General features: G+C 40.9%; 1 pseudogene; it reads left to right on the forward strand.

Annotated features, from left to right (window-relative positions):
- Positions 1–2437: 2437 nt before the first annotated feature.
- Positions 2438–3364, forward strand: LOC114006002 (ferritin heavy chain pseudogene; annotated as a pseudogene).
- The last annotated feature ends 6547 nt before the right edge of the window (positions 3365–9911 follow it).

A 9911-nucleotide genomic window follows, 5' to 3' on the forward strand; every position in this document is an offset into this window, starting at 1 on the left:
CCCCAGAAACTTTTCTATATACCTCCTCAAAGGCATTATCCAAGTCCCCATCTCCCAAGAGGTGCCTGCCCAATATGCTCAGAGGGTCTGTGGATCTGAATTGGGATCCCTCCCATGTGGGTAGTGTTTTACTACTGTGTTACCATCTGGTCTTTCCATATTGTTTTTTGGGGGTAGTAGATATATGTAGACCTTTTTAAAATATCTTCACTGATCTATATACCATGTAATCATGGATTTCTATTGTTTTGTTTTCTTTTTGTTGCTATCATTCTTAAATTTTTCTATTACAAAAACATTTTGCCTTAAATATCTTCGTAGGCATTTCCTTCTGTTATTGTGCACTTGGAGTTTCTCATTGCCACATACCTACGATTCAGATTGCTGGGTTGATGAGTATGCACATCTTCTGATATATGACACAATAAAAAATTAATTCCCATATTCTTGTATCAAGTTATATTCCCATGAACAATGTGCTTAGTTCCTGGAGATTGTGGCTAAAAATTCATGCCTCCCCTCCTTAACCCAGACTCTACCCATAGGATGGAGGTCCTATCCTGGGCAGGATAAGATAAAAGATGCTATGGTATAAATGCCCCTTGCCTCAGTTCCACTTAAGGCAGAAGATCCATGCTGGGAAGGAAAGCTGAGAGGACCAGAGGTTCCCACTTCATTCAGTATCCAGAGGATTAACTCAAGAGAGTTTGCTCGGGGGAGAGGTTGTGTGTAAGAAAATCATACTATGCTCTCCCCAAAGAAAATGACTTTTTTCTGAAACAATGTGAGTAAGTTCAAACCCAAGACTGTTCTCAAAAACCACAGCTCCTCTATTTATTGAAGGTGCTTTATTGTAGAGGCAAACACAAATACAGAAAACCAATATATAACTTAATGCATTTTTATGAGGTGTCACTCCTGCAGACACCACCCAGGAAAAAAAATAGCATCTCTTAAATCACACAGCAGCCCCTCCATGCACCCACCTCAGTCATATTTGCTTCCCCCACAACAATGAGCTCAAACCTGATCTCATAACAATCACATCTGCAGTTTTACTTTGTTTCATCATCCAACAAGCATACCTACACACTACGATATAATCTCACCTTTTTGTGCTTTTTATATTTTAATTTTTAAAATGTTATTATTATATGTATTGGGTCATCAGAAAAGTCATTACATATTTTTTCTGTTTTTCTATGTAAAAATGCGTCATGACATTTCCAATAACCTGATAGATAAGGTATATAACACGTTGTTTTGGTATACATACAGATTGTGAAATGATTATTGTAGTCAAGCAAATTGGCATATCTATCATCTAACATAGTTACCTTTTTAATTTTTCTGGCAAGAGCACCTAAAATCTGCCCTTTTAACAAAAATTCAAAACATACAACAATGTCATTAAGTGTATTCCTTGTGTTGTACATTAGATCTCTAGAGTTGGTCATCCTATGTATATGGTCTTTGTACCCATTGACTTATGTCTTCCAATTTTTTCTTCTTACACCCCACCCCTAGTAACCACTGTTTAATTCTTTATTTCTGTATATTTGATATTTTTTCAAGATATTGTAAATGGAATTGCTTTCTTGATTTGTTTTTCGGTTAATATATCACTAGCACACAAGAATGTTACTGACTTTTGTCTGCGGACATTGTATCCTGTGTCTTACTATATTCATTGATTAGTTCTAAGAAGTTTTGGTGAAATCATTTGGAGTTTTTATATATATGATGTCATCTGCTAACAGGAACAATTTGACTTCCTGCTTCCCAATTTGGATGCCCTTAATTTCTTTCTCTTTATTTTACCTAAGACATCCAGTACCATGTTGAATAAAAATGCATAGAGTAAACATTCTTGTCTTATTCCACTTCTTAAAAGGAAAGCTTTCAATTTTTCCTATTCAGTATATTGTTAGCTGTGGTTTGTCTTACACTGATTTTATAATGTTAAAATATGTACATTCTATACCTAATTTGTTAAGTTTTAATCATAAAGGAATGTAGGATTTTACTGAATTATTTCTGTGTGTCAGTTGACATTTATCACATGGTATTTATTTTTCCTTCTGTTGATGTATCACATTTACTGCTTTGTGTATTTTAAACAAACCTTGCATTTCTAGCATAAATCCTCCTTGATTATGGTATATAACCTTTTTGATGTGCTGCTGAATTTGTTTTACTAGCATTTTGTTGAGGTTTTTTGCAACCATGTTCATTAGGGATATTGGTCTATAGTTCCCTTTTTTTGTTGTTTGTGTCTGCTTTTGTTATTAGGATAAAGTTGGCCTTATAAAGTGCCCTGCTCACCTTCCCTATGACGTCCCTGTTTCCCTGGTCCCAAAAACCCCTGATCAGTTTACTGTAATGAAAACCATTGCCCACTTCTGGTCTTTGGAAAACCATCGCCATCACCTGTGCTATGATTTCCCTGACCTCCCTCCAGCCCATAGACCTCAGTTCTTTTTCCTGTCATGGACCAACTACCTGTTTCTGGTCTCTGTGGACCCACTACTACCTCCTCACTCCCATGACTCCCCCCGACTCCTTGTCCCAACTCTTGACCCTAGGCCCTTCTTCCTGTAATGGACTCTCTGTCCACTTCCAGTTCCTGGTAGACCCACCACACACACGCTACCATTGTGAAGCCCAGAGCCTGTGCCCTACAGGCCACCCCATTGCCACCCTGGCTGTGCCTCGAGGCCCCCGCAGCCGCTGCCACAGCCTCCGCAGCCGCCACCACTGCGTGCTGCGCTCCAACAGCACCAGCTCGGCTTTGGCCCTCCTGATCGCCTCAGCACTACCAACACCCGACATGGACGCTCCTAACCCGCCCTCACCTTTGCAGGTACGCCAGAACTACCACCCATCCTGCGAGACCGCCATCAACAACCACATCAACCTGGAGCTCTACGCCTCCTACGTGTACCTGTCCATGGCCTTCTACTTCGAGCGCGACGACGTGGCCCTGAAGCACTTCGCCCAGTACTTCCTGCGCCTGTCGCACAAGGAGACGGAGCGGGCCCAGAAGCTGATGGGCCTGCAGGTCCAGCGTGGCGGCACGCTACACTCGACAAGAGCGACGCCCACCTGTGCGACTTCCTGGAGGAACACTACCTGAACCACCAAGTGGAGACCGTCAAGGAGCTGAACGGCCACGTGACCAGCCTGCGCGAGTTGGGAGGCCCTGAAGCCAACCTGGCCGAGTATGTCTTCGACAAGCTCACCCTGGGCCCCAGCCGTGAGGAGAACTGAGCTAGGACTGGGCCCCAGCCTCGGGTCACTTCCCGGGTTACCAGGCCAGGTGTGCATGTTGCCCCTGTAGAACGTCCACTTAGAGTTTTTCTTCTGTTTCACCACTGTTTCCAATAAAGTTATTTGGTTTGCAAGAAATAAAGGTGTTGATTTGATATGTGTGTGCAAAAATGACAAGTTTTAAGAGTAAGGTCAAATCCTCATGCAAGTTTTAACTGGATATCCAGGGGTCTCACAACGCACCATGCCCCACCATAAGCAATTCCAAATCTCCACAGATAGAGAGTAAAGTTATCCTGTGGACCCCTGGAAAACACTAATCTAGCTTTTCTTCAACAATGTGGACAAGTGGGGTGGGGTGGGTGGTCTGGGCCCTGGTGTCTGTGGGCACATGTACATGGTCAAGCATAAAACAGGATCTACATTGCATCGCTGTGGTTGTCTCTGGGCTAGAAGTGAAGGGAATGGGATTGGTCAGGGGTTAAAATAAAGATGATTTCAACTTCACCTGAAAACTTTTAGTTCATTGAAATACAAAAAATGTTAACAACTGTGAAGTCTACGTAGCAAGAAATGGGCCCTAGAAGATGGCATGACAAAGGACCTCTTTGAGAAGCCCACCCTGAGTAACACAGATAATGAGAAGTGAGCCATAGAATGGCTTCCCCGAAGCCTCAAGAATGAGTTCTGAATATTACCCTCATAAAACCTTCACTTAAACGATTTTTTCTCCAATTGTACCATTTCAACTACTAAAGTTATATAGTAAAGAAAAATACCTGAATAGAAGGTCTGAAATATGTGAAGGTAATGGCTAAAAATCAAAATGTGATATGGAGTATAAACTAGAATAAATACCCCCTATTGCTCAACCAGTGACTCTGGCTGTCTTAAACAATGGTTGGTTGGTAGGATTGAAAGTGGGACACCAGCTGGTACTGCTGTGTTCAGTCTAGGTGAGAGACTAGTTGTGGCTTGAACTATGTTGCTGGCTGAGAAAATGAAGGGAAGTAGACAGATTCTGGATTGATTTTGGTGAAGTTGACAAGAATTCCTCACTGAAGGGAGGTGAAGAACATGAGATGGCAAAATGATCTGGATTCTGGGGTTTGGATCTGAACATCTGGGTTGTTGGTGGTGCTATTGTTAAATATGAGGAACTTTGTAGGGAAGTCACCTGGAATAAAGGGGGGGGGGTAAGAGAAGGCATGCAATGTGAAATCTGAGATGCCTATTTGACATGATTACAGATGACCATGTCAAAATGTAACACAAGTAGTGGGGGGAAAAAAGAGCAACTCCCTCCTTTCTGAGGAGCCTGGCGGAATGCCAGGTTTAGATATATACTTATGGGAGGCACCATCCTGCACCTGGTATTGAAGTGGTTGGATAAACTCACTAGAGTGTAGAGAGAGTATGGAAAACTTAGCCCCAAACCCAGGGCACCAATACTGAGAGGATGTTTGAGGTGTGGGAACACCCTGAGGGTTGCTGGCTCCATGTTTACCATTACCTCATTCCAGACTGTGGCTTCAGTGTCTACAGCCAATGTATCCCGAAATCTGACTGTCTTGGCTTCAGTGTGGCCTCTGATTGTTTCCCCTGAGATGTGGAGATGACTTAGCATCTTACCTTATCTTCGTGACTATCTATAGAAAAAAATTACTTCCCAGTAAAAGGAAAGTTTCTTACAGAAATGGTATCATATGTATCTGAAATTTGTTATGTTTTCTCTCTCCTTTCTAAACGTTCTTTCTCTCTCCATCTATTCTCTACTTAAGCAGGTGAATTCTGTATGTAAACCCTAAGATGGTCCTCTTCTGTGTAAACATACTCAAATATTTTGTTCACTCTGCACTATTGTGGATTACACATAAAAGTTAAACTTAGAGATATTGTATGTAATATTCAAAGTTACATAGATACTTTGGATCTTTTCAATACTGATTGGTTTGAATATTTAGTAAAACATGATCATTTTTAGCTACATGATAGTTATCTTCCACATGTCATGAATGTACTTGAACATTATCTTAAAAATGAGGATTTGGAGCAGTTGAGCTCAGTTTCCAGAAAGTGTTCTTGCCCCTTTACATGTCTCAGTCTAACTTGGCTTTTCACTGTTGTTCTCTGCCTGCATTGTAGATCACTCCTCTCTCTGAGTTTGTTTTATTTATATACTGTATAAAAATATATACTAATATTGATATATTAAATATTGCATATATATGGTTGTCAGAAAAGTCATAGTGCATTTTTGCATAGAAAAACAGAAAAATATGTCATGACTTTTCCAACAACCCAATATATATGTTGTTCTCCCTTAGAAATGAGGAAGAACAAGGTGAGCATCTCTTTGTGTATGTTTAAAACTGTCAGTTCACTAAGGATCCTTCTTACCTTCCTGTACGGAGAGGCAGTATGCTGTAGTAATTTCATAATTTCATAATACACAAGCATAAATGTGAGATGAACCACTGACTGAAATATGAAATCTAAAAAAAAAGTATCAAGCTCATTGGGTTGTTGAGATTAAATGAGTTAATTAATGTAAATAACCTAGAACCATGCCTGGCATAATGCAAGGATTTGGTATGTTTGCCATTATATATCATCATCACCATGTACTCCTTCTTTTCCCTTTTATTTTTTTTTTCATTGTAATAAGATATGTGTGACAATATGGGGGCTGGCAGGTGGTTTGTTGGTTAAGGGCACTGGACTTCCACATGGTCAACCAGACCTGGTGGTTTGCTTTTTCACTTTCTCCCTCTCTGTCCTTCTCTTGTCTAATAAAGATAAAGTTAAATAAAAAATAATTTTAAAAAGATATATGTGACAATATTTATCATTTTAGCCATTTTTAAATTCTAAGCTCCTTGGTGGTGTTTCCACTTGGAGGAGAAGATTCACATCTATGCTTTGCCACTGACGGGACTCCTTTACATTTCTATCAGGTCACCCTGTACATTCAGATGAAAAAAACCTTCCTCCCTACTTTGGTTGCCAGGGACCACCAGTACTCACAAGGATAGATTGCTGTTTTCTTTTCTTTCTTTCTTTTTGTTTTTAGAGAGATTTTTGCTATAGGTTGCATGCACTTGCAAGAGAGACAGAGAGACAGAAAGTGAAAAATCGCCCACAAGGGGGGATGGCCATGCCACAATCTCATCTCCTCTATTCTCCTTTTGGGATTTTGGGCATGCACATAAAGCCCCAGCATGAGTTTTAAGCTACTAGTTCCAGGACTTGAACCACGTTTGACTATGTGAGAGTCCAGCTACGTAACCATTAGGCCATCTGCTGGTCACTAGATTGCTGTTCTCAATGCCCCACATTCAGGTCCATGATGGAAGTAGAGTTTTGCTGTAGCAGTTTCTGGTGGTAAACTTCCCCATTCTGTCAAGCTGCTTTCCTTTGAAATCATCCCCTAGAATACCTGTGTTTATTACTCCCAAATCCACAGTACCTTAGCCTCCCATTTCCATCCTAAACTTTTTCGTACTCCACAGAGATGGACAAAAACAGAAAAGATGAATTGCCTGATCTCCACCTGCATTAGAATGTGTAGACCTAAAAAGAAAAGGGTAGACAAGGGTTGAGGGGAGAATGAGAAACAGGGGCCATATTAGGACTACTGGCAACAAAATAATGAGAAGTGATAAGTCACCATGCTGTTTGGCACAGAGGTTCTTAAACTTTGCTGACATTAGAATCCCTGCAGAACCTTTCAAAATCTCAACCCCCAGGCTACATCAATACATCAGTCATCAAAAACAAGTCAAACATTTTGCTGCTCAATGTGTGATCTGTAGGCCAGCAGCATTAGTCTCATCTGGGAGCATGTTAGATATAGAAACCCCCAAGTCCCACTGCATACCCACAGTATTGGCATCTATATTTATCAAGACCTCGGGCAATACATATGCACACTGAATTTGTGAAGCGCAGCTATAGCGCCCTGGTTCTCAGCCATGACAGCACTTGGGATAACTGAGATGCTGAAAAGTAATACTGATGCTTGAACTAAAGCACATATTCAGTCATGCCCTCATTCACATACTGGACTAAACACTAAAAACTCAGTGCAATTTCAACAATGACTATTAAATGGATAAATATCCAAAGAAACTTGAAAAATTCTCATTTCTATTTGTATTTCACACACATACATACATAAATATACATATATATGCACACTTTTTGTTTTAGAGGTTTTTGCCTTACGGCACGTATGTTTGCTGGGGAGAGAGACAGAGACAGTGAGAGGGAAAGTGAGAAATCATCTCCCAGTGGGGATGGTCACACTGCGCACTTGCAAGAGAGACAGAGAGACAGAAAGTGAAAAATCGCCCACAAGGGGGGATGGCCATGCCACAATCTCATCTCCTCTATTCTCCTTTTGGGATTTTGGGCATGCACATAAAGCCCCAGCATGAGTTTTAAGCTACTAGTTCCAGGACTTGAACCACGTTTGACTATGTGAGAGTCCAGCTACGTAACCATTAGGCCATCTGCTGGTCACTAGATTGCTGTTCTCAATGCCCCACATTCAGGTCCATGATGGAAGTAGAGTTTTGCTGTAGCAGTTTCTGGTGGTAAACTTCCCCATTCTGTCAAGCTGCTTTCCTTTGAAATCATCCCCTAGAATACCTGTGTTTATTACTCCCAAATCCACAGTACCTTAGCCTCCCATTTCCATCCTAAACTTTTTCGTACTCCACAGAGATGGACAAAAACAGAAAAGATGAATTGCCTGATCTCCACCTGCATTAGAATGTGTAGACCTAAAAAGAAAAGGGTAGACAAGGGTTGAGGGGAGAATGAGAAACAGGGGCCATATTAGGACTACTGGCAACAAAATAATGAGAAGTGATAAGTCACCATGCTGTTTGGCACAGAGGTTCTTAAACTTTGCTGACATTAGAATCCCTGCAGAACCTTTCAAAATCTCAACCCCCAGGCTACATCAATACATCAGTCATCAAAAACAAGTCAAACATTTTGCTGCTCAATGTGTGATCTGTAGGCCAGCAGCATTAGTCTCATCTGGGAGCATGTTAGATATAGAAACCCCCAAGTCCCACTGCATACCCACAGTATTGGCATCTATATTTATCAAGACCTCGGGCAATACATATGCACACTGAATTTGTGAAGCGCAGCTATAGCGCCCTGGTTCTCAGCCATGACAGCACTTGGGATAACTGAGATGCTGAAAAGTAATACTGATGCTTGAACTAAAGCACATATTCAGTCATGCCCTCATTCACATACTGGACTAAACACTAAAAACTCAGTGCAATTTCAACAATGACTATTAAATGGATAAATATCCAAAGAAACTTGAAAAATTCTCATTTCTATTTGTATTTCACACACATACATACATAAATATACATATATATGCACACTTTTTGTTTTAGAGGTTTTTGCCTTACGGCACGTATGTTTGCTGGGGAGAGAGACAGAGACAGTGAGAGGGAAAGTGAGAAATCATCTCCCAGTGGGGATGGTCACACTGCAATCCCTTCACCTCCATTCTCCTCCTAGAATCTTGGACGTGCATGTACAAGCACCTGGCATGATTTTCAAGCCACTGGGTCTGAGACTCAAACTGAGGTCAGCCATATGGGAGTCCAGCAATGTAACCATTTTACCATCTGCTGGTCCCCATATGCACTCTTTTAATCATTTAGTTTTATAAATCACTTGGCATGACTTTGGTATATCACAAACATGGGTTGGAGAAATATGACCTGATATCTGGCTCACAATCTGTTCTTATAAATAAAGTTTAATTACAATAGCTGCATGGCCATTTGCTGCCATATTGTCTATTGCTGAGTTTATGCTTCAAAGGTAAAGTCAGTATGTAAGACAGAGACCATGTGTCCTACAGATGCTAAAATATTTACTATCTATTGATAGTTCTTAACAGAAAAAGTTGGCCAATACCTGTTTTATAGTAACTTGCCACAGTCCTTGAATTTACCTGAAGCTGCCAAATATTTTTAAATTTTCAATGGTCTTTGTGCCTCCAATACCATTTTGCAGTTTGATCATTGATTTCCCTACCACAGGCACTCTCTGTCAGAAAGGAAAGCTATACTAATATAACCTAAGGTGATAATGATTTCACATAGCACTTTCAGCTAAGAGAAGCATGGCGGGCATTGTTGGTTACTTATCCAACAAGCAATTCCCTTTTGTTCCCCCAGTTTTTTACTATAGAGCATGTGTACTCTCCAGAGTGAGAGTGAGAGAGAGAGAGACAAAGACACAGAGCAAGTCCAGGACTCAAACCCCAAATTCAGCCTTGTGGGATCCAGCACCTCCATGCCACCTGCTGGCCCCCGACACTGATGTTTTTGAGGAGTGACAATGTGCTTAGATCCTAGGGATAAAATGCAATTAAATGGGTGAGGGGCAGTAAAAGATTTACTCTAAGGAACAGGGTATACAAAGCATGGAAGCAATAATTATAAAACATGCTGTTTGTCTTGTTAACTCAGGTAAAATCAATCACAGTTCTCAGGATGAGGAAGTCCATTTGTCTGCTGTATCTTCTTCTTAGATCTTGATTACTGGGAAGAGTCTTTTGAAGAGGGGGCTTGCAGGATGTTTGATAACTTCAGTCC

Source organism: Tupaia chinensis, unplaced genomic scaffold (genome assembly GCF_000334495.1).
Source record: "Tupaia chinensis unplaced genomic scaffold, TupChi_1.0 Scaffold145202_1, whole genome shotgun sequence".
NCBI lineage: Eukaryota > Metazoa > Chordata > Mammalia > Scandentia > Tupaiidae > Tupaia > Tupaia belangeri.